Here is a 23,546-nt window from a genome sequence, read left to right on the forward strand (position 1 = left end):
TCTCTATTTCAATAGTTCTTAGTCAAGTTTATATTTTCCAAAGAAACAATTTTTGCATCACCTTTATACCTCATTATTAACATGCAAAAATTTATAAACTTATGTTAGAGATACAAAAATAGTGCTTAGTTGTATTTAACTTTATGAACTTTTATGTAATAATTGTAAGGTTGAGGGGGAGCTTTTGTAAGTTTCCTTAGGATATATAAACCCCTCAATCCTTCATTCCTAATAACCTTTTGTAAGTTAACAACTCATTCCTGTATTATATGAAATCATATCATTTCACACACACCTTTCTATCTCTAGAACACACACTAACACACCATAACCATCATTGTTGATCACATAACTTCCACATCAAAACACGAATATTTCTACAATTATCATGTGGTATCAGAGCAAAACAACAATCTGTTGACGATCCAGAACAATTTACATTCAGATTGTTTGAGATTTTGTTCAAATTTCCATTTTCGTGTACAAACCAAAACAGTTTTACCGCCATCACTGTTCTTCATCAATACAACATCAATTTTCACTCAATTCTTTTGTTTTTGTTCACAGATTCATTCTAAATCACCTCAGAAAACATCCTGTTAATTTTCAGAATCCAATTCAAAGTTTTTAGTGAAATCCAAAATTTGTGGAAAATAGACTAGATTTTAGGTTTGAGTTTGAGTTGATTTGAGCTATAATTTTGTTTCTAGGGTTATGCGCGATCGAATTCCGAGCATTTCTGCTTTTGAATCAAGTTCTAACTCTCAAAATTCAGTGAGAAAAGAGCAAATTTTAGTTCTACACGACTATTTTGTCGTTTCTGGTGTTCTTGAAGAAAGTACCTTGAAACGATCTTCTTTTAGACCGTTTTTCTTAGTTGCTTCTAAGACGATCTCCCAAGATCGTCCTAGTGGTTTTTCTGGCATTAGTTGTTAAGACGATCTTCTGAAGATCGTCCTAGCATCTTTTGGTTCTGTGTGAACTGTGTGTGGTGATTTGAACATTTGAAGTTGTTGTGATTGGGAATCACACACTTCCTGGGTAACTAATCTCATTGAGATTGGTTTTGCTCAACTTTCCTGAAATCATAACCATATTCTGTCCAAATTTCCAAGATTTTCTATACTTAGAAAATTTAACCCAAGTTCTTCTAAGACGATCTTCCCTCAAGACCGTCTTATTTTTCCTTAACAAATTTTCTAAGACGATCTTCTCCAAGACCGTCTTACCTTCCTGTCTTCCATACTTAGTATTTTTCAAGTCCTTTTTCTAACACGATCTTACCTAAGATCGTCCTACCTTTCTTTCTTCAATACGATCTCCATCGGGATCGTTTTGTCTTCCAAAATTCAAAATCAACAAAAACAATTTCCAATTCTTTGTTCATTCATTTCAATGACAACAACCAACATTGATCCAATGATATCAATAATCAGACCTCCAATTCTTCACAAAAATTCTTTTGTTCAATGGCAAAACGAATTCATGCATTTTCTTGATATTAAACCAAATGGTGTCTCCATTAAAGAATCAATTCTTGACGGTCCAGTTCAGTTCAAACATCCCCTTGGAATTCTTCTTACCAATGACCAACTCACTCATGCTCAAAAAGCAAGAATTCGAGGTGACAAGCAAGCAAAATCCTATATCAATCAATCTCTTTCTGACGAGATTTTTTCTACTATCAATCATGATCACAATGCAAAAGAGATATGGGATGAATTACCAAAGATTGCTGATTCTGAAGATTTCAAATGCTTGATGACTTCAACAACCAATTCTTCCTAAACTACTTCACAAACAACAAGTGTGGTAGATTTCATTTCCAAAGATGATTTCTTGTTTGTCCAAACAACTGCTGATACCTTGACAAAGGAAAACCTTACTTTGAAAAACAATTTGAAAATGGCTAAACAAGAGTTTGATAAAATCAATGAAAATTTGTCAGAACTCTCAATAGCTCATGAAGCTCTCAAAGTGAATTATGATTCTTTAAAAGAAATGCATTTGTCAAGTACCAGTTCTCAAGTTGTTTCTCCTAATGCTCATTTAACTAACAAATGTCAAGACCTTGAAGAAACTGTCCATTCACTCAAGCAGACCATTGAGACCCTAAAGCTTGAGAAAACAAATAAATGGATAGAGCAAATGCAAGACCCAACTGTGAAAAACACGAACGACAGATTTCTGATCTAAACAGTACTTGTTTTCTCAAAGGAGTTGAAATTTAAACTCTTCAAAAACAGGTTGAGGAGTTGAAAGCAAATGTTTTGTTCTATCAAGAAAAAATCTATAGAATTGAACAAAATCCTCTTCTGAATTTCACTGCTTATTATAACAAGTCAAAGATTGATAGATCAGAACTTCTTCTTGATTTGGGTTATGAGAACCCAACACACTTGGAAAAAATACAAAAAGAAGACCTTGGTCCACTTTATGATGAAAAATGTCTTAGACTTGACATGATTCAAGAAATCATCAGACCATCTGAGGATGATTTTGAGTCAGATGATGTTGAAAGACCAATAACAAATCAGATTGGTATTGATTATGTTGCTCTAAATGATACATACAAAAAAACTCATAAAAGATCCATCTATGAGTTAGAAGAAATAGACAGCATTTCAATTCTTGAAAATGATTCTCAAAAAGATTGTTTAAAACCAATTTCACAAAGAACTTATATTCCAACTACCATATTGGAAAAAGAAATTGAAGATTTAAAACAAAAGGTTGAGTCTCAACAAAAGGTCATTGAACATCTGAAAACTCAAGATCATACTCCAAAGGTAAGTGAGACCACCCCTACCAAAATGTTGCATGTGTTTAATTCTCTTGATTGCTCCACTCAGTCCAAAGAATGTGATATTTCTAACAAAGTTGTGCAGGGTGACTATCCCTGTTGACAAAAATAAAGTGAACTTAGAGCAAAAGATTGAGACTCCTAAAGATCTTAAGGCTAAAGCAAAAACATTAATTGAAAAGTTGACAAACAAAACTGTTTTCAAACCAGAAGTTCAAATAAAAGTTCCAGATTTTACTGTTGAATAACTTGATAAGTTTTTGGAAATTGATCATGTTTTTGCACCAGAAGTTGAAAAAGAACTTGGAAAAATGTCACCTAAAAAGCCTAAGGTTGCACCAAAGAAGGAATATCAATCAAAGATTGCTCCAACTTCATTTTATTCACCCAAAGGTCAGCATGCACCAGCTGTCAAAGGTAAGAAGCCCATTCCAAATACCTCAAAGAACAAGATTGATACTTAATCTGTATCTAGAACCACTGCTCCTAAAAGACAAGTGGCTGTTAAATCACCAGTTAGCAGAAGTTGGATAGCTAATGATTACAAGAATAAAGTTCCTAATAGGAAATTTGATTCAAATTTGAGTAATTTAGCTAAACCATGGTCTGTAATAAATTCCAAATCTTCTACTGTGATTTCTAAACCATTAATTGTTGATTTTAAGGGGATTGTGATGAATTTTAAGAATAAACCTCTTGTTCGAAAACCCCATTTGTATACCTTGAATGTTTCCTCTAACCCAAAAGGACCCATTCAAAAGTGGGTACCTAAAAAGACTTAATTTTGTTTTGCAGGTAATAAAGGTCTGTGTTTAGCATTCCCATCCTGGATGTTGTTCAACACATGATCCTGGAATGAGTTTCTTTTCAAAGAAACAATCTCGAATAAGTGCTCATTACTAATGCACTTACTTGCCTCTGCATGTTTTGTTCAAATCCCTCATCTCTTTCTCTTTCATTCATTATCTGTCAAACATTCATGCTATGTTTATGTGCAATGTGCTTAAATATCATGCAATGTTTGAGGGGGAGAAAAAGGATAATTCATGTATCTAGGGGGAGTTGGTGTATTTGCACTATTTGAAGAGAAACTTATTATTAATCCTTTAGAAAAACAAATAAAAAATTGAAAAATGAAAAATACATAAAAATGATAAAATCAAAAACCAAAATTTGTCTTTGATTATGTTACTTCATTATTTGTTTTGATATTTTTGTTTAGTTGTTTAGTACTTGTTTTATTATGTGTTTTGTTATGTTAAGCCTAATTTTTGAAAAATTTCAAAAAGCCTAGTTTTGAAGTCCATTAACAATCTGTTTAGTCCAAACCGTTTCAAACCGGGTCAAACCCGACCAATGCCTTCTTCCATAAGGAGAAGGGAAAATCCATTTTATCCCATTTCCACTTTCCTGAAAAAAACAATCATTTGATTTATCTCTCTCGCAAAATCACTTCAAAAATCATATCGGGTTAATCATTGAAACAATTTAAGGGTTGTATTGTATTTTTCGTGCTGATCATTTCATTCCATAACATCATCTTCAGAAAATTCCATCTTCAAGTAAGATTTTAAACTCGAATCTAGATCTCATATTTTCATTTTAATTCGAAATTCTTGCATCTGTTAATGTTTCTGTGTATGTGGAATGATTTAGAAGCATGTTTAGGCTATGTGTGTATGAGTTGTACATGATTAAATGCCTAAAATTGAATTTTTGGAAATTCAAAAATATATACCCCTTGTTTCAGTGGAGAAGACGACCTAGAACGGTCTTCGATTTGGTTTAGGTCACTTTTGATGATTTTTGTGATTTGTGTAAGTAATAAGTGTTTATAATGAGCTTTGATGTTGATTTGAATCATTTAGTGATACATTTGTTGTGTGATAACTGCTTGAATTTAAAACGATCTAGGCAAAATCCTCTTGATTTCAAGTCTGGGTTGGTTCTGAGACGATCTTGACCAAGATCGTCTTGGTTCCAAAACGACTTGGAAATGAGACGATCTTGCCAAGACCGTCTTATTGTCTCTTATATGTTTTTTCCTTTTGTAACCCCTGAGACCAAGACCAAGACGATCTTGTCATGATCGTCTTAGGTTCTGTACGCTGTGTGGTTTGTTAGAATTTGATGAAATCAATTGAATGGGTAACTGATTTCGAAAGAAATCGGTTTTGCTCAAAACTAATACTTTCAAATATAAGGGGAAATTATGCTCAATTTTTCCCAGAATTTGACATAATTTCAACTTACGTTTTTAAGTGTTAGAATTTTTCAAAATTGAGGTGAAGTGTTTTGTCACTTAATTTCCAAGACGATCTTGCCAAGATCGTCTCAATATTCCTTTACTTCAAAAGGATTTTCAATAAGGTTTTTAAGACAATCTTCACCAAGATCGTCTCATTTTTCCTTTCCATACTTATTCGTTTTTCAACTCAACAAACCTTAAGACGATCTTCTCAAAGATCATCCCATTTATTTTTCCATACTTAAACCTTTTTCATCAACATAAACACTGATCTTCTAAGACTTAACATTCTTTTCAAATGATAAGACGATCTTCATCAAGATCGTCCCACCTATCTGTTTCCAATACTTAAAACTTTTTCTCAAAGGTTCAGACGATCTTTCCATAATCGTCTTGTTGTCATAACCTGAGTTGAAACTTAGGACGATCTCATCAAGATTGTCCTGGTTCCCATACTTAGAAAATTTTTCCCTTCTTAGAATTTTTTTTTCAAAAACCCTAATTTTTGTGTGGTGTGACAAAGTGCTTTATATAATCATATAATTGCAATATATTTGAAATACAAGGAATTGAACGCCTTTGTGTACTTCCTTATTATTCTCAAATATCTTGTACTTATATGATTATATCTTATTTTTCAAAGTTATATATATATTTCTATATATAAAAATATGAGGAATTGAACGCCTTTGTGTACTTCCTTGCTATGTTTATATATGGGAATATGTATCTAACTATTCTGTGTTTATTTTCTCACATCAAGTTATTTATATGAAATACACTGAGTTGATCGCCTTTGTGAACCTCTTTGTACTTTATATAAATAATTTGTATGAAACTTGTTATTTGCTATTCAAACATTACTTTATGTGTGCGTTAAACTGTTTTGTGTCTTAAAATCAGAAAATCAAAAATAATGGATCACCAAGAAGAAATCCAACATGATGAGGAAATTGCTCTTAATGCATCAATTGAAGAAATTCTCACTGCTGGCAACTCAAAGAATATGAAAAACAACAGAGCTCTTTCTGATCCATTTATTGCCCTGGGATTCCCAATTGTCCCAAGAATTCTTCATAATCATCCACTGTCATATGTTCTCACTGTCGAAAGAGACTTACTGGAAGTTTATTTGTTTGAGATGTGGAGAACCATGAGCTTTGTTCAGCCTCAAGATCCATCAAGTTCTAGATCAAAACCAAAACATAAATCTCCGGAACTTCGTCGTCAAGGTTTCTTTCAATACCAACTGAGCTCTGAAGATAGAGTGTATGACTTTGAGTTCAACCTTGATGACTTCAGAAGAATTTTGATGCTTCCTGAAGCTGATTCTAATGGACATGCTAATTTTGATGAGTTTGAGTCTAATGATATCATGTTTGCTGCTTTGATCTCTCTTGGGTATGAAGGTCCATTGACAAAGACTAGAGACTTCAAGCTGAAGAATCTACCCAAGATATGGTATTATGTATATTCCATCCTCAGCAATTCATTGACTCCATACACCAGAGGGATAAACAATCTGACTCAACCCATGCTGCATATATTCTATGGTGTTGTCTTTAATTGACACTATGATATCGCTCAACTTCTGTGGGACCAGTTGATAGTATGGTTAATGGCAAGATCTCGACTCCCAAGAAGTATATTCCATTCATCAGATTTCTGACAGTAATTGTCTATGCAGCAATCAGACATGAGAAAAGTCTTCCGAGACTTCATGATGATACAAAAGTGATACTTCAGCAGTATAAGTATGTTAGAGACTCTGGAATTGCAAGTTATACATACTTAATTCCATCTCATTTGCTGGATTTGGTTTCTAAGAATAATGTGGATTATCAAGCTTACATGGACTGGATTAGAACAACTCTGGGACCGGAAAGCCTCCTGGTTCCTGCCCAAGTTGTGCATAGGACACCAAGTAAGGGGTCAAAGAGAAAAAGAAAAAAGCGTGAGGGTGTATCCAGTTCCAGTGAGCCTAAGAGAAGAAAGATTGTGACAGGTCAAAAGTTTGAGTTGAAATTAAGTAAGCAAGTTTTTCAGAAAAATAAGAAGGGGAGTTCGTCAAAGAAATTGAAGAGAAAAACTCCAGATGAACCTTCTTCACCTGCATCTTCTGAGGAGACAATTTTTGTTACTGGGTCTGCAAAGCCATTTAGATCTCTACCACCAAAAACAACTACTTTGAGATCATCTTCACCCAAAACACCGTCACCTCAAAGATCATCAACTTCATCATCATCTCCATCTTCACCTAAATCACCTCAAACACCACAAACACCTATTCATCAATCATCACCACTTCCCGAAATCATCTCACCAATACCACCAACAATGGAACAAAACCAACCTACAATTCGTTGCTTCACAAATTCATTGATCATCATCATTTCCTCGATCTCCTCCACCTACATATTTTCAAGGCCGAAAGAAATCGATCCCTGTCAATATTCGCAAAAAATTCAAAAGATCTCTCTTTGAATATGATCGATTTCAATCAACAACACAAGAAGATGCACATGACTCCAGTGATGCTGAGTCTGATTCTGAGAATGCAAATAAGTTTGGAGATGATGTCATGGACATCCCGGAGGGACAAGGTGGAAATGAGGGAGGAGTTGAAAATACCAGAGAGGATGAGAGGTCCGGGCTAGGAGAAAGGCAAAAAGAAAACGTTGGCCTCCGCGTAGATACAAACATTTATAAACGCCGGGTTCGCCCTAGGATAGAAGTCGAGAGCTCCCAACTCTCGCAAGGTCAAACCTCCGTAAGCCATTCGGAACTCTCTCTACAGACTGACGTCTCATTCATGCACGAGCAAAATCCACGTACTCCATTCCATTCTTTTTCTGAGTCTGTGAATGTTGAAACACAAGAGACATTTGCTCCTCTCTGGAACTTCATTTCTGCACATTTGTCTAGAACCCCACTTAGGACACCAATGGCACCGATTGTAATACCATTTGCACATCTAGGTGATGTTTCCGGAACAAACATAGAGAGATTGGCTATTGTGCCCTCTCGAGGATTGTTTGGAAGTCCTTCCATTGCTAACGTCATGCCAGCTTTGAACGAAGGCGTCTTAGTGGCTAGATCGGTTCTGCGACAGCCTGAGTTCTTTCGAGCTCAATCTGTTGTGTCAGCTCTTCGTGCCTTAGGCATAACGGCAAGTCTAAGTGACTTCGGAGTTATTCACCTTCATTTCCCATAAGATTCAGGTTGTAAAGCCGAATCATCAACTGTTGTTCATACTCTTGAACAAACAGGAAATCCTGAGACAGTTTGATGTCTACTCAGTGGACTCACTTGAGGCTACTAAAGTGCCAGATTCTATTCTTCCTTACCGATTGACGCTCAAAGGTTGGTATCTCAGTTTGTTGAAGGAGTTGTAGAAGGTCAGAGAAGTGAACTCCTTGTGGCAAGAAATGTTATCACCGGAAAACTACCAGCCACCGAAACAAGTTCACCATCGCCAAGATTGCGTACTGGAGGTGCTTTACGCATTGGTACTCTAGTAGCATCGTCATTACCTTCCCATGTAACACCACCAACAACAACAATGCAAACAACAACAATTCCATCAACACCAATTCAATCAACACCGATAATTTCAACAATTCCACAAACAACAACACCAACACCAATTACTCAATCATTTCCTGATCCTAGTTCACCGCATCATTCTTCTAGTTCTTCTTCTTCCGAATCTTCTGAATCTGAATACTTAAGTGATTGTTCTCCAAACCGAATTGCCACCAGTGGTTTATCAACCGATACTCTCATTGTATCACTCATGCATCGGTTGAGGTCCGAAGAACCACATCTCACCTCTCACAAACGATCAATCTTTCACTCACTTCTTGCTTACATGTCAAATCAGGAAACTCAACAAGCTAAACAGGCTGAAGAGATATCAGAGAGGGTCATGAAACTCAAGAACAAGTTGGTCAAGAACAAATTGTACAAGATGTGATTCAAGATCAAGAACAAACCAATCAAGATCAAACACGAGCTCAAGCTTCTACAACTCATGTTTATGAATCGGATTCAAATGATCTACCTCCACTTGTCAAAAATATTTCACATTATTACTCCACAACTTCTGACAAGTCAAGTGATCCTGATCTATTTCAACCTGAAGATGATGAGTCTGATTCATCCGATTCAAGTGATGATCCTGATAATGCTCCAACAAGTGAACAATCTCAGCAAGAAACATATGGGAAAGATATATTTGAAGAGATTATATATCATTTGAGAAACCCAGAGAATCTTGAGACTCCGAGTGAGCTTGCACAAGGAGTCAGACATCCAAGAATCTCAAGAAGCAGAATATGGCAGATCAATGAAGGGTATTTTGTTGAGAATTATGAGCAAATTCTGGATCTAAGCACAAAACCCGATGAGATTGTGTGCAAAGCTAGATATCTTGAAGAAAGAGCTTTCCAGATTTACTGCACACCTGTTGAAAGATTGAACATGACATTGAATCGGTTGAGAGCATTCTTTCTTTTCAGACATAAAGATCAAAGAGATAAGTACATGGAGTTGATGAATGCTGTTAGTTCGGTGAGAGAAGAATGGTGGTATAGACAGTTTGAAAGACCAATCACACAAGTGCGAGAGTTGTTTGTTCCCTTGATGTCTCACAACATGAGACTTGTTAGATTCAAAGTTCGCAGAGCAGATGGTTGTATGTATATGGTTCAAGAAGAATCATTTCAACACTTGAAGATCTCAGACGTTCTGTTCCTCTACAATCAATATGCTTATCTGATTATTAAGACTCCAGATCAACTTCAAGCCTATGAAGCATTGAAAAGCCACATTCAAGCTATAATCAGATTTTATGAATTCAATGACTTTTAGATCGGCTTAGAGAGAAGAACTAGCATGATTAACCTCACAAAACCAAATCAAAGAGCTGGAGGTTATGAGCTAGATTCATTTCAAATTGGAGATGTGATTGAAGACTTGGATGGCTTCGTCTTCATTAATCGTTTAAAGAGAAAGATCTTCATTTGTGCTTCAGATTTTCCAAAGTACTCTGATGGTACTTTGAACTACTGCTTGTCCATTATGAGTGCAATAGATGAAGATGCTGGTGATGAAGAAGATGACAACATCAAGTCTCAGAGGAGAAATCATATTAAACTTATCAAAGTTGTTCTTGAGATACGTCAAAGAGTAAGAGATCTTATTGTTGAAAGGACTCCCAAGGCTCAAGAAGGAGTGAGACATACTGAGACAGGCTCATGGGTTCTTTGGAATCCTAGTCACAAGCATGGTCCTCACAACATTCCTCCAGTGAATTTTCAAGACAATATCCGACTGCCAGATGAACGCCCTAAAGGTGATAACTGGCATTTCATTCCCAAGAAGTTTTGGAAAGACACTTGGAATAGTTACAAGAAAAGAGCCTTCTGGAGTGCTAAGATTGACTAACCATCAACATCAACTGCTGCTCAAAGTTATAAGAAAAGAAAGAACAAGCAAAGGAGAGCAAGCATGAGGAGAAGATATCAAAGGAAGAAATGATGGATTACCAAGCTCACAACCAAGCACTAAGGGAGAGAATGTTAGAGATACAAAAATAGTGCTTAGTTGTATTTAACTTTATGAACTTTTATGTAATAATTGTAAGGTTGAGGGGGAGATTTTGTAAGTTTCCTTAGGATATATAAACTCCTCAATCCTTCATTCCTAATAACCTTTTGTAAGCTAACAACTCATTCCTTTGTTATATGAAATCATATCATTTCACACACACCTTTCTATCTCAAGAACACACACTAACACACCATAACCACCATTGTTGATCACATAACTTCCGCATCAAAACACGAATATTTCTACAATTATCAACTTACTAACTCATGAACTAATTAATCATGTAACAAGTTAAGGTGGACCACCTAAACATGGTCACTATGGTTCATGCATATGTTTAAAGTCGGCTCCCCCTTTCCGAAGAAGAGGGCCACATACATCAAGTTACTTTGATTGCATAGGCCTTTAAACAACTTAATGAACAAGTAATTCACATAAACTTGCTGTCCAGAAAATTCAAGCATCTTCACAACATGTTTAGACCTGTTTCTGGTCAGAATCATCTTTCGACCAGAACTACAAAGTTGTAGCCCTATGTGTCGACTATCTACAGTCCAAAATTGAGCTTCTAACTCATTACAGATTAAAAGATATGTATTTTTTAGTGAACTATCGCATTACAGGAAAATCACACAAAAAATTCACAGAGTCACACAATAAACCCTAATTATTGGACTGTCATGTTTTGCTATTTATATCTCTATATATAAGTATCAATCACAAATAATTTTGTATGAATTCGTTGTGATTTTACTTTTTATTTAACAACTTTAAATAAAAAAGATATACAACATGCAATTTATATCAAATAAATCATGTCAATTCACAAACTCAAAACTTGCTTAAGAGGGTTTCAATTATCCATTGATTTAAGTTAAATTAATTAAACAAAACCCTTGTTTTTATTTAATTAAAATCGTTTTTAATTAAAAAAAAATAAGAAAACCTAATTTACAATTAATTAAAAAACAACCAACCCTTAACCCCACTCCCTTCAAGTTTTGATCTTTGTAATTAATAGATCACATATATGGCTCGTGATACCACTGTTAGAATATAAGCATACAAACACGTAGCAATTCACAAGTGCGTAATGGAAAGAATCATATATGTAATCAAATTAATTAACAAAGAGAGAATTGAAACGTGTACCTTTGCACAAAGCTTCCAATAATATTATTAATAAGATTATTTTTATTTAGGGTTTAAAGTAAAACCCTCTACGATCGTACGCTAGACACCCCTATACCGTATGCTAGTACCCAATCACGAACCAAACAACCCTTTGTTTTAATACCCAAAAGTCAAAAACTGAAACCCTTATGGAGAGGGGATTTTGGCCGAACCCAAGAGAAGAGAGGAGAGAAAACCTACAACTAATTGTATTGTATGATTGTATGTAAAAACCCTTAACCCTTGCATTCTATTTATAGGCTTAGATAAAAGGGTTTTACCTTGGTGGACAAGTAATCTCAAGGTCTAAGGCCTTGGGAATTTCCGGCCCCCATAGTGTTATTAGGAAACAACTCTTTATTCCTAATTTCACTCCAATACCTCCTCTTTAATTAATTAAACACTATTAATCCTTTTAATTAGTTTACTTAATCATTTCGTGATTATATTTAATCTATATATTACTTTAATATAATAATTAATAATATAGAGTTACCGTGTTATTTCGTGTGACCCCATAGGCTTAAATTATTTCCGGACATGCGTTTATCATAACGTGATCACATACCAACATACTGGCGTATCAACAACACAGTTTCTAACTAATTCAAAGGTCCACAAAGCATTAGAACTCGATTTTTCTCAAATAGTTGTCACGCTAGTATCGTCCTAGACAATTTGCACCATTTACAATCAATATATAGCACGAATAATAGTAGGCCAGTGTTACATCAAGACTAAAGCTAAGTCTAAGGTGTTGATTTTTAAAATCTAGTCTAAGGAAAAAAGGCTAGTGGCTAAAGAAAAAGATTGGCACCCTTTGGACGAGGAAGAGGAAATCGAGACAACCCACATCATGTGTTTCGTGACTCTAGCTTACAATAAAAATGCGCCTCTTGACAAATTTCAAGTCTCTACCTTCCAATGACTTTGACGTCCTAATGAAAAAGGTAAAATCTCATCTTTTGACAAAAATGATGATGATAAAGAACAAACTTTGGATTCAGTCGTTTTAGAACTTTGTATAAGCACAATGTGTCGACTTGGCCCATCGCCTTGAATCCGATACCTCCAATCTCAATAGAAGCAAAGCTAAAGTCGATAAACATAAACAAAATATACAGCTCACCTTTGCCACACTTGGGTCACACAATAACATGTTTTAAGAGAAAATGGCATTTTAAAGATTTAACTCGCCGAAAGTTTTTAAGTCATGGTTTCTTTCCGCAACCAAGTATATCCGCAAGCAAATTTCTGATCTGGCTTAACCCATACTATCTTGGTGAAGATCTCAAGACAACTGTCGAGCATTCAAAACAAGTGAAACCTTGCTCCAGTTGACCCACCTCCACCCATATATAATAAGAAAGGTGTCATGATTAATCACTTAATGAAGAGCATCGATGCACTTGATTAAGTGATAGGGATATCCCTGTCATTGGAATGAAACCTAGGTATAACGACTTTGATGAATACAAACTCTCACTCCACCATTACTGCTACATCTGACTCACCCTACTAAAAGTTAAGCTTGGCGACAACAAAGGACAGAAGACCATTTAACTTAATTGGTATTTTACATCGTTGAAAGACCCCCCGGGATCACAACGATGATCTATTATTCACTCATAATAACAATCCGCCATTCGTTTGCCATAATTATCTTTCACTATGCTCTCAATAGTGATCATTCACTCATGACAACAATCTACCACCCCATGGTGTTCTCATCAACGTGGATCACAAGCGGTGTTTAAATACACCCATCCTCCGCATCACATCGCCACTCCATCCACCATTAGTTGATGTAACACCCGTCATTTTTTAAAAACACTGGATTTCAAAAAACTTTTGCCAAATGGCATTCAAATGGTAGCGGAAAATGATCACTTTCAAAAACAGCCCCATCCGTAACCGGATAGTACCTTTATAAAATGGTGTTACTAAAGTGCATCATCAAAACAATATAAATGAAATCCAAGTTATGGCACCAACATAAATGCCATCATGATTACATGTTCATAAATCGTAAATGAAAGTAGCTAATCCTTTTCTAGCTCAAACCTGTTTATCCTGAAGGACACAACATTTTCATAAAAGCAAGTGTTAGCTAATAAAGTTAGCTAAGTAAGATACACACATTTTGATAAAATGTTCTTCATTTTACTTTCATAAAACTTCGTCATATTTTACCTATCAAAATATAACTACATTACATATCATCCACAACAATCATTGATCAACCCATACTTCCCTTTTTCCCACATTCGAACACATTTCACATCACATCAACGAGTACATACAACTTAATGAACATTTCTTAACATGTCAACATATATTACATCTTAGTTAACATCTCATATCATATAATCATATACCTTCAACATAATCAACATCTCATAACTTAGCATATACACGTAAACATATCCCACATATACACGCTAACACAAGTAGGGTACATACTCCTAATTGTGCCTATTAATAATAAATCATACTTATAATCAACTTAATCAACGTAAGCAACTTAATCAACTTATCAACTTATCATCTTATCAACTTATCAACTTTGATCAATTTTAATCAACGTATCAACTTATCAATATGTCAACTTATCGTCTTTTCAACTGATAAACTTATCAACTTTAATCAACTTTAAGCATTCTGTTATGCTTTAAACATTAGTGGTTAGTCACTCCACCCGAAAATACTAGATCAACGTAACTATGCCGCAAGAAATTACTCAAGCGACCACTTTTTAGTATTCCGTCTGGATGGTTAGTCACTCCACCCGGAAATACTAGATTAACATAACTATGACGCAAGGAGCCACTCAAGCGACCACGTACGCACTAGCTTTACAACTAGCATGGGTTAAGCTTAACACAACATATGCTCGAGACTTCTTATCTTTATTAGCTTAGGCTAAACTTTCACCTAAACTAATCACTTATCAACATCTTTACTTTACTTTATATTAGGTTAGGCTACACTTTCACCTAAACTAATCACTTATCAACATCTTTACTTTACTTTATATTAGGTTAGGCTACACTTTCACCTAAACTAATCACTTATCAACATCTTTACTTTACTTTATATTAGCTTAGGCTACACTTTCACCTAAACTAATCACTTATCAACATCTTTACTTTACTTTAACTTTAGGTATATTCATTACCTAATTAGTTTCACATCTATTTCGACATTTAATATCACTAACGTGCACAACTCATAACATTTCTTACGTGCATCTAGTGAACTAGACATTCTTAAGTGCCACATATAAGCCATCACATATCACCATCAAGGCATATCAACAACATTATCAACAACACATATCTTAAATATATCATGGCAACGTAATTTATAAGCATCATACTTCATATGCACATATTTACTTCTACTTTAAACATCATCATATCAACATAAATCATTTCAACATGCATACATTCCCACATAACCTCCCACATAACCCGGAAACCCAACACACATAAGATAATCCGATTAAGAGGTTAATTATAGAAAACCACATTTTGTTGTGCCTCCAGAGTGAGAAAAGTCATGTATCTTACTTCAAGAACGCGCAACGATACACCAAACACAAGTTAACAACCTTCACAATATCCCAAGTGACCTATATCGAGTTCATAGTCAATAGACTTGTATAAACCCACTATAACTAGAGTATAAAACCATTCATTAACTTAAGGACACTTATATACCCATTATGTAAGTCAAACGGATCAAAACTTGTGAAGTGCAGATAGTGGGCCTCACCAAAAAGTCAGTGGGTAGCGCTAAAACCATTCTGTCCACAAAATGGCCATAAGTGGGGTGCACCAGTATTCCAGTGGGCCTCACTAACTGGGCGATCAGCCAATGACTTTTCCGTTTCACTTCAAACTCCTTCCAAATGAATCCCAACCCCCAACCACGACTTTTATACATTAAATTAACATTGAATAGGACTTACTTAACCCTTTGAAAACATCAATTGATCCTTGAATCAATTGCAAACATGAATCCCCCTTTTCATCATCAAAACGACTCGAAACCGCAACGATTAATACAAAAACCTAATTAAACACTTAAGGATCTAATTAACCACATGGGATTTACTCATATACATATAATCAACATAATTCATCATTAAAGTTAGGATCTTGATGTAGTTATCCAACTCAATTAATGATATTACTCACGAAAACGTCGTTTTTAACCGAAAACATTAACTTCCAGCAACCCCAGCCCTCATGGTCGAATCTACAGGGACAAAACCTACTTTAATACTTAATCAACAATCAATTGATGATATAATACATGTAGGGTTGATGAAATGATCGAAAACCGAGCAAAAATCCTTCCGGAATCCCCCAAAATCGACTAGTTATTGAAGAATTGACCTAGGGTTTTGTGTGAAAGACTTTTCTAAGGTTTAGATCTGTTTTCCCAGAATTATGGTAGACCTACATGCTCTATATATACTGGAGGAACTTTCAAAACTTTACATCTAGGCCCTCGTACTTCGTTACAACTCGTTTCAGCCCTTAACGACTCTTTTAACGCCTACGGGAACACTTATCGACCCTTATATCATATCGGGAACATTAATTGACTTTATTAATTATTATCAACTTTAATTTCATTACTTTAAATCACTGTAACACATATCTCATGTAGATCATTAAATTCACGTAAGTACATATAAAATGCATAGTAGCTAACGGTCGCTAACGGCAAGTTAACGGTCAACGTCAAAAAGTTTTGGGATGTTACAGTTGAAGTCTAGCCATGTACACTTCTCCACAACTCTCACATAATTCCACCAATTATATATCCACACAACTTAGTAACTTGACTTAACGAGTTCAAGAATTAATGGTTTGTTCACTAACAACATCAAATCAGAACATATTGTGTTCCGTATGTAGAAGAAGTATTCAAATTCCTAAGAGAACTCTAGCTTTCTGACCACCAAGAAGATGTGTCACCTCTATCATTGGAGAGATGACCAAAAACCTTTTCAGTATAATACTATATGGGAATACCATGTTCCATATCATATTACATGGAAGTATGTAGGACATACATGTATGTATGTGTGTATGTATGTATGTATGTATAAAGTAAGTATATATGTATGTAAGTATTTTATATGTATGTATAAAGTATGTATGTATGCATGCATGCATATATGTATGTATGATCTATATATGTATGTATAAGGTAACCAGGCTCCCTTTAAGTCCACAAAGGCCTCTTGACGTTCTCTCATCCTAATGCTAACGACGGCACTGTGCCATCACGTAGACCGGTTCTGAACTGCGTAGCCGTTCGGCTGTTGCAAAGTATGTGTTATTGTTGGACAATTGCCTTTTAATCTCCAAAAAAGTGTCGTTCACAAACTCCTTGGGTTAGTAGCATTCAGTTGGCTACATGCTGCAAGCAATAAGTTAGTTTGTGGCTGCGATGTTACCACTTTTGTAATAAACATCAGGCATCCAAAGGAGACAACCACTGTCTACAACCACATGACCATTGCAAACTCCCTAATTTATTTGAGACCATACACGTGTATACATATATATATATATGTATAAGTTTAGGGAATATGTGGTTGTTATATACCTAAGTTTCGATATAGGACTCCTCACATTTTAACATTTTAATCCATAAAAAAAATTATCTATTAACAAATTAGTATGTGAGGGGTTTATAATTAAGCTTAGGTATAGTATCTAACAACCACATATTAACTTTTCTCTTAATATATATTAATATATATATACATGAAAAGGTTCATGTGAGAACCATTTAAATTACAAGAACCATGAGAGAATCATTATATTATAACTTGATGTTCATATATGAATGGTATATGTAAACATATATTTGTTCACATATGAACAGATCAAATTATACTTAATATTATCTATGTTCATATGTGAATGGTTCATGAACCTTAAAATTATGGAATATATATCTATATCTACAATCCTAATATAAAACAAAGCCTTGTCTCTTTTTGGAACTCAAACATCTACGGTAAAACATGAGACCAGTAACAAATTGTCAATCATGGTGGTATATGACTGGTTTATGGCTTCTGTTTTTGATAGTCATGACATAGTAGTGACATCCCAAAAGATTGATACAAACAATACTATGCTCAATACCACTGATTGTAGTTTTTACAAGGTTATGAATAGGAGAATTTTTCTAAAGAACCTCAATACCACCTTTTCTAGCCTAAGAAAACAGTTATCTAAAGATAATAACTACCATGTTGTTGCTAAGACAATAATCAGTGGCGAATCCATCCATGGCCTAGCTTTGTGTAAGGATTATCTCTCGACCGCAGATTGTGTTTCTTGTTTTGACACAGTTGTTGATCAACTAAAAATATGTGGCATTGGCAATGATGCTTGTATTTATTATGACAATTGTGAGATAAGGTGATTTTACTTTCTGTTTTATACTTATAACCTATACTATATATGTATTGTGTTTTGTATATGAAGGTAAACAAGGATGATCGTTTGTCCATTTTGAATATTATGCAATATGTTAATCACAAAGGTTTTCAGATGTAAACAGGTATGAGAATAGGAACTTCTATGCCGAGTCTATGACCAGGTCCGCAAAATGTGGTAATACAACTTCATTTTATCCAAAACAGCTCGATAAAACAGCACAAACCTTGTTTTCAGATCTTTAAATTGCAATACAAAAAACACCAAAAGTATCAAATTTCTTTGTTGGTTCCAAAAGACTCGTTACTCGAAGTAATGCAACAGTGTATGCCATTGCACAATGCGGTCTCAACTTGAGCCAACGTGTTTGTCAAGATCGTTTAACGATCCTAAACTTTTCATGTTTGACTTGTTGACTTGTCCGTTAGTTAACAATAGGTTCTGTCAAGTTATGTGCCTTAATTGGATTGTGTGATTAAATGCTTATGTATTTAATATGTTATGATTAAAGTAGGCTGAATGAGAGTAATTAAAAGTAAAATTATGAAAGTCAAGTGTTGGTAAGTAAGTATTCACGATAGAAAGAAAAACCTTAGATGTAACGTTTATAGAGTTGAGGGACTTAAGATGGGACTTAAAGAGGTTATGGCCAGGGGTTATATGATAATTAGGTTCCCCTAATTATCATTCTTCAGATTTAACGTAAGAAAGAAACCCTAAGCCTCCCCCTCTTCCCTTGCAAATCAATTCTCCATCTAAAGCCCTACGTTTCTTGGTGTTTGATTGAAGTTTGATCAAGATCTTTCGTGCTTGTGATTATATACAGGTAATATAGATGAATTCCCTTTGATTTGTGACCATATGAGTCAATTATATTGATCTTGTTTCTGGTCTTAGGGTTTGGGATGGGATAATTGCAATTCGTTATCGATTTCGGTCATTCGGGTGATCAATTGATGAATTAAAGTCATCAATTCTACCATAAAAGATGTTAATTGTAAGTCTCCAGGTCGTTAATGGGTGTTAAAGTCGTAAAGGGTTTGTAAAAACGAAGTTTTGTTCGAAGCTACAGTATATGAGACTCATACAAGGGGATGAGACTCATAAGCTGATAATTGTCGGTTATGTTTTCCCACTGTTTGCTAATATGAGACTCATAAAAGGGTATGAGACTCATGAACTAATCAAGTTTGATTTATGTTGCTCCTTTTGTAAATATGAGACTCATAAACTGATCATGGTCGTATTATACTTGCTACTGTTTGCAAATATGCGACTCATGATTGATTCATGAGACTCATAAAGTGTCTTTCCAAACTATTAAGGTTTAAAATAAGTGTTAAGTGACATATAAGTGTCCATATGACATATGTAGGTACTAAGTGTTAATTGGGTTTCGTTTATGGTAGATTATTGATTCTATACTTGTTATAGGTAGTCAAGAATATTTGAAGGCTTGGTAGCATTTGTAATCATTGTCTTGTGTGCTTCTACGAGGTAAGATACACGACTTTTCTCACGCTGGAGGCACAACAAAATGTGGTTTTCTATAATTAACCTCTTAATCGGATTATCTTATATGTGTTGGGTTTTCCAGGTTATGCGGGAGGTTATGTGGAAATATATGCATGTTGAAATGATTTATGTTGATATGATGACGTTTAAAGTAGAAGTATATATGTGCATATGAAGTATGATACCTATAATGACGTAGCTATGATATGTTTAAGATATGTGTTGTTGATAATGTCGTTGATATGCCTTGATATTGATATGTGATTGCTTATATGTGGGACTTAAGTATGATATGTCTAGTTCACTAAATACACGTGGGAATTTCTATGAGTTGTGCACGTTAGTGGGATAAAACGTTAAAGTAGATGTGTGATTAGTTAGGTAATGAATATACCTAATGTTAAAGCAAAGTGTGAAATGTGAGAAATTGTTCTAGCCTTAGTGTTAGTGAGTAAAAGTAAGAAAGATATAAATACGTGGGAAATGCTATAGCTAAATACGTGAGATTGATATGGGAAGTGTTAAGCTTAACCCGTGCTAGTTGTAATGCTAGTGCGTAAGACGTGGGAAATCGTGCTAGATGTAATGCTAGTGCGTAAGACGTGGGAAAACGTGCTAGTTGTAATGTTAGTGCGTAAAATGTGGGAAATCATGCTAGTTGTAAAGCTAGTGCGTAATATGTAAAGATGTAAGACGTGAGAATAAGTTGATTAAGATAAATATATGAATATGTGAGAAAGATGTACATGTAACTTAAGACGTGGGATTACAATGTGATGTGGGATTTAATAAGATATGTTGAGACGTGTGATAAGAACGATGCATAGGCACAATTAGGAGTATATGTCCTACATGTGCTATACATATATGTGTGATATGTTTATGTGTGATATGTAAGAAGTGAGATGAATTTGATTAAGTTGATTAAGTTGATAATAAGATATGTGTGAGAGAAGTATACGTGCTTTACGTTCTGAGATCATAATGTGACGTGAGAATATGTGCTAATATGAATACGTGTGACACGTTTATGTGTGATATGCCAAGATATGATATAAAGTTATGTTTAGATGGTAAGTCTATGTTGATATGATATAAGATATCGATTAAGATGTGAGTATAAAATGATATGATGTATATGTTGATATGAAATGAAATGTGATGCAATGTGGGAAAGGGAAGTATGGGTTGATCTATGATTGTTGTGGACAATATGTAATGTGATTATGTTTTGATAAGTAAAATATGACAAATTTTTATGAAAGTAAAATGAAGAACGTTTTACCAAAATGTGTGTATCTTACTTAGCTAATTTTATTAGCTAACACTTGCTTTTATGAATATGTTATGTCCTTCAGGATAAGCGGGTTTGATCTAGGAAAAGATTAGCTTGGTGAGATGGGTAGATGCAATAAAGAAGACTAGCATAAATTGTTCAATGCTTAGACTTCCCATAACCTATGTATCGTCTAGATTACCTATGTTTATGATACATGTAATAATGAATGGCATTTATATTGGTGCCATGACTTGGATTTCATTTACATTATTTTGATGATGCTATTAGTAACACCGTTTATGAAAGGTACCGACCATTTCGGTTAGGGCAGTTTTTAAGTGATCCTATTGTAATAAACAAATTTAAGCTTGATTTGTGCAATTTATGGAGTTTGTGTGTAAAAAGGTGTTTGTGTGTGTATGGAGGTTAGGGATGAAGATTAGAGAGAAATTGTGTGGAATGTGTGTGTTTTTAATTAAGAAATGGTAAAAGTCTTACAAATTAGGTGTGGAAGGGGGTATTTATACCATAAATCTAAGATTTCACTAATGCCCCTTCCATCTCTAAAATATTACATTTTAACACCATTTTTAGGTCTAAGGCTTCTATTCTATTTTCAGTTGCAGTCGAATGAATCAATGTCTTCATCACCTGACAGGGACTTGGATAAGGTTTCGACGAACAACATGAACACAATCCATCTTTATGAAGTTTTATTTCGGATAAAGTAGGTGTCTTGGGTGAGGAAGTTAACCACAAATTGAAGACGAAATCATTTTTGACTGAATTTAAAAACCTTGGATATGACATTTTGTTTAGCAAGGGTGAAATGAAATGAAAGGTATTTGTGTTTGAAATTCAAATGAAGAATGAAATTTGGGAATTTTTGAATTTCAGGTTTTCCCTCCAAATTTTTCGCACCGAAAAATGTTCTCACGAAACTTTGGATTTCATGTAAACTTTGGATATTATGATCATAAGAGCAAAAAATATTTTTCCCGCCAAAATGAAGATCGTTTGAAACGATCTAAATGTAAACTTTGGGAATTTTTTTTTTTTTTTTTTTGGATTTTCTGAATTGGAATGATCTTGGTTGAAACGATCTAAATGAAGATCGTTTTAGGATTGGAAATGAAACGATCTAAAAGGAATTAGGAAGTGAAACGATCTTGAAAGGAATGAAAGGTAGAACGATCTAAAAAGAGATCATTTTGGAAACTTGTAGGTGAAACGATCTAATTTAGATCGTTTTGGAATCAAAGAGCTGAAACGATCTAAAAGAGATCGTTTTGGTTTCACCAAAACTGAAACGATCTAAAAGAGATCGTTTTGGTTTCTTATCAGAATTTTCAAGAAATTGAATTGACCAAAACCAATCCAAAGGATCAGTTAGCCACAATCAATTCTTCACAACACAACCACACTTGTCAAAACGATCTAAATTGAATCGTTTTACAAGCTACCATCACTGAAGTAAATATGAAGTATGTAAAACTGAAACGATCTAAATTAGATCGTTTTAATTTCACTTCATCTTCTCCAACAGTTCAGTTTCAACATAAAACTCCATTGATGAACCTTAAAACTTCAATAACTTTGATTTTCTTGGAATTAGAACATGAAACCACTTGCAAACTGTTTGTTTTCACCTTAGCAACAATCCGATTAACATAATTCACCTCAAAACATAACAGATTCAAAATCCAAATTTTGAGCAAAAAATCAGAAAATTCAAACTCGCAATTCGGATTGAATTAGAACGTGAAATTTGAGAGGATTATGTTTTTAACTATCAGGAATCTATTGGTGAACAAATAATTGTGATTTCATGTGATTTGTGAGATGATCAAATGATGAACAGTGAAGAAAACGGTTTTGGATAAAAATTTGAATATTGATGAAAAATTGATAGAAATTGCAACAAATTGAGCTCTGGATCGTTAACGTGTAGTTATTTTGCTCTGATACCAAATGTAATTAACAAATTTAAGCTTGATTTGTGCAATTTATGGAGTTTGTGTGTAAAAAGGTGTTTGTGTGTGTATGGAGGTTAGGGATGAAGATTAGAGAGAAAATGTGTGGAATGTGTGTGTTTTTAATTAAGAAAATAGTAAAAGTCTTACAAATTAGGTGTGGAAGGGGGTATTTATACCATAAATCTAAGATTTCACTAATGCCCCTTCCATCTCTAAAATATTACATTTTAACACCATTTTTAGGTCTAACACCTATTTCCACTACGTTTTAAACGTCGTTTGACAAAAGTTTTTGAAATCCAGGTTTTTACAATGACGGGTGTTAGATGTATCTTATGCTTCCAGAAGAAATCCCCAACTTATTTGCATATATCTTATTTGTATATATAACTAAAGCTTATTTGCATATATATCATGGACTTAATTGACAGCAGATTCTAGCAATTTGCGCAACATAGTTGGGGGT

At 34.5% G+C, this 23,546-nt stretch overlaps 1 pseudogene; it reads left to right on the forward strand.

Annotated features, from left to right (window-relative positions):
* The first annotated feature begins 9,947 nt into the window (after positions 1 to 9,947).
* Positions 9,948 to 23,546, forward strand: part of LOC122610370 — a 32,970-nt pseudogene continuing 19,371 nt past the window's right edge.

The sequence above is a fragment of the Erigeron canadensis genome, chromosome 8 (assembly GCF_010389155.1).
Source record: "Erigeron canadensis isolate Cc75 chromosome 8, C_canadensis_v1, whole genome shotgun sequence".
In the NCBI taxonomy this organism is placed as follows: Eukaryota; Viridiplantae; Streptophyta; class Magnoliopsida; order Asterales; family Asteraceae; genus Erigeron; species Erigeron canadensis.